General features: G+C 34.9%; 1 long non-coding RNA gene across 1 annotated transcript in view; it reads right to left on the bottom strand.

Annotated features, from left to right (window-relative positions):
- LOC145280244 (uncharacterized) overlaps positions 1-977 on the bottom strand; it is a 181,309-nt gene extending 180,332 nt beyond the window's left edge. The window contains exon 1 of the long non-coding RNA XR_013868591.1: positions 459-977. This is a non-coding gene — a long non-coding RNA (uncharacterized LOC145280244). The remainder of the gene's footprint in view (positions 1-458) is intronic.
- Positions 978-2,500: the final 1,523 nt, after the last annotated feature.

Raw genomic sequence — 2,500 nt, 5'->3', positions numbered from 1 at the left:
GAGTGGCTTCCGGGCCTTGATAAGTGGTGACCACCGTGCAAAAAAATATTATTCAAAGATACAAACTTTACGTAATTTTTCTCAAAATAAAAAATCAAATAGAACAAGCGCTATAAGCTACTAGACAAAAGTTAAAGAACGATGGTAAAATTTTTACTTATTGTTGAAAAGCTCCATCGAGTTATTTTAACAATTAAAGGTTTATTTTTAAGACTATATTTTTAAGCAATTTAGAAAATTCTAGATGGAAAACCCTCTCATTTAAAGAAATACTTATTATCACTATCAAATGAGAAAGTAAATTTCAAACATTTCTGATATTGTTCATAGGTTTATAATAACGGCCATTGTGGCATTAGCAGGAATAAAAGAGATAAAACGAAAATGTTAGATGCGAAACAAAAAACCGAAACACCTTCAGGAATATGGCAAAGAGAAGTTCGAAGGGGTAAACTTACATACATGGTGGAACAGGTGATATTAATCTTCTCAATGTGTCGCGAAAATCGTTAAGTTTGATGCTGCCAGTGTAGGGAATTATTTTATCTAAAGGAGTTGCCTCCATCATCTGCGTAGCAATATAAAAGCTGAAATTAAAAAAAAAAAAAAAAATCGTCAGTAGTATATGACACCAACATTACACTATAATCTTTAAGGATTTTTATTTTCCATGTAGGACTCTGGCTCTTGTCACAAACCTCATAAGGTAATGACTAGGGCTAGGAGAAGAGAATATTCTTATCATCGTTTTTACTCTTGAGTATATATCCGACACAGTTAGACAGTTAATCAACCGAGAACTACATCACCCTATCAAAAACATATAAGATATTAACTGATATATACTCGAAAGTCAAAATAATGAAAAGAATATTCTCTTGTCATAGCCCTAGTTATGACTACTTTATTCGAAGAACAAGGAATCGCTCTAATGAAGTAGCCAACGTAAAAAAAGCGTGCAATCAGACAGACAGCAACATAACGAAAAAGAGAACGTAACACAAACACGACTTTTAAATTTCGAAACAAACTTTATTTACAAATTGAGGGTAAAAGAAAAGAAAAAAAAAATATGGGGATGAAACTAATGCCGAGCGGAGAGTATATATAAACAAACAACAAAAATCAAAACAAATCAAAATATAAACACGTCGACATATAAAAATGGGTGAGAGAGAAAGGAAGTCGTGGTAAACTCACAGTTCCTCTCTTTTTATGTATGCGGGGTTTTAACTGCTCGTTATTTTCAGCATTATTTTCGCTGGCCAAAATGTATTTTAATTTATTTTTCTTATTTTCTCTTCCTCTTTATTTGTTCGTGTCCTTCGTCGTCTTATTGAAAGCACAGCGGAACTTTTCATCGTTTTCCATCAGTTGTCGTCTGCCCAATGCTGGAGTTTGCAACTTCTTCATTTCCAACTTCTATTGTGTCTTATTTCCTCTCAAGGATAAGGGTTGATGAATATACGCTTGTAGTGTAGTAATCGTTCATAGTGTAGATCGGGTAGAATTTGAATTATTTAAAGAACTTGTTTACATTGTATTTGATGGCTACCATATTGTAATCGGCCGAGTAGAAGGTCAGTTGAATAGTGTTCACAGGCGGGCAGTTCTAGGAAAGAAGCTTTGTTTATGGAATCTTAGTTTACATTTAGGCACAAATATTGACAGTGGTTGTAGAAACGTTTGGCAAGTGGAGACGACAGAATAGAGCTGAGACAAGCACTTGCCATAATGTAACGATAGACAGAGACAGGCTTACCACGTCTATTCTGTGATAAAGAGGTAGATGGAAGAGAAAATGGCATCACCAACTAAGTTTCGAACTCTATCATAACAAGATAGGATACGCCGAGCAGATCCTGCCCAGATGTGGGGCAACAGTGCTCCATTTTGCTACGTCTATGATATCTATAAAACTGAGATGATATGAAATTGAATTCGGAGGATTGGGAAACTTTAAAAATTGTTGAAAAACTTTTTTTTTTCTTCCCTTGAAGATTGTAACACCGTGTACGGGGCAGCTAAACCAACTGTAAAAATTGGCCTGTTTTTTTATTGAAACTAACCGAGAGCTCTTTTTAGTACCATCGTTGTTCCCTTAAGTGCAATTGTCTGGATCTCTTTTGCATTTGGTCCACCAGGAATATTAGATAGGACTTAAAGTTCTTCTTCATAAGCTCTGTAGCACCTATAATAACTGGTATGATTAATATCCCCCTAAGACTCCAGTTTGTTTTCATATCATATATGAGACCTTAATATTTGGTCTGTTTCTCCCTTTCAGCTCTGTCCAAACTTCCATCATTAGGGACACTCACTTCAACCAATGTTGCCACTCTCTCTGACTTATTCCATAATCCCATGGTGTCTTGCAGATCAAAAGATATATATGCACTATTGAATGCAGACTCCAACAATTCCTAAACAAATAGGACACATGGGCAATGGATATAGATTTTCCCAATTAAAAACTAAATGCGTATATTTGTCATTAAGA

This window comes from Euprymna scolopes, chromosome 7 (genome assembly GCF_053919585.1).
Source record: "Euprymna scolopes isolate OS-2025 chromosome 7, ASM5391958v1, whole genome shotgun sequence".
In the NCBI taxonomy this organism is placed as follows: Eukaryota; Metazoa; Mollusca; class Cephalopoda; order Sepiida; family Sepiolidae; genus Euprymna; species Euprymna scolopes.
The sequence above is the reverse complement of the archived record's forward strand: the minus strand, read 5'-3'. Positions and strand labels throughout refer to the sequence as shown.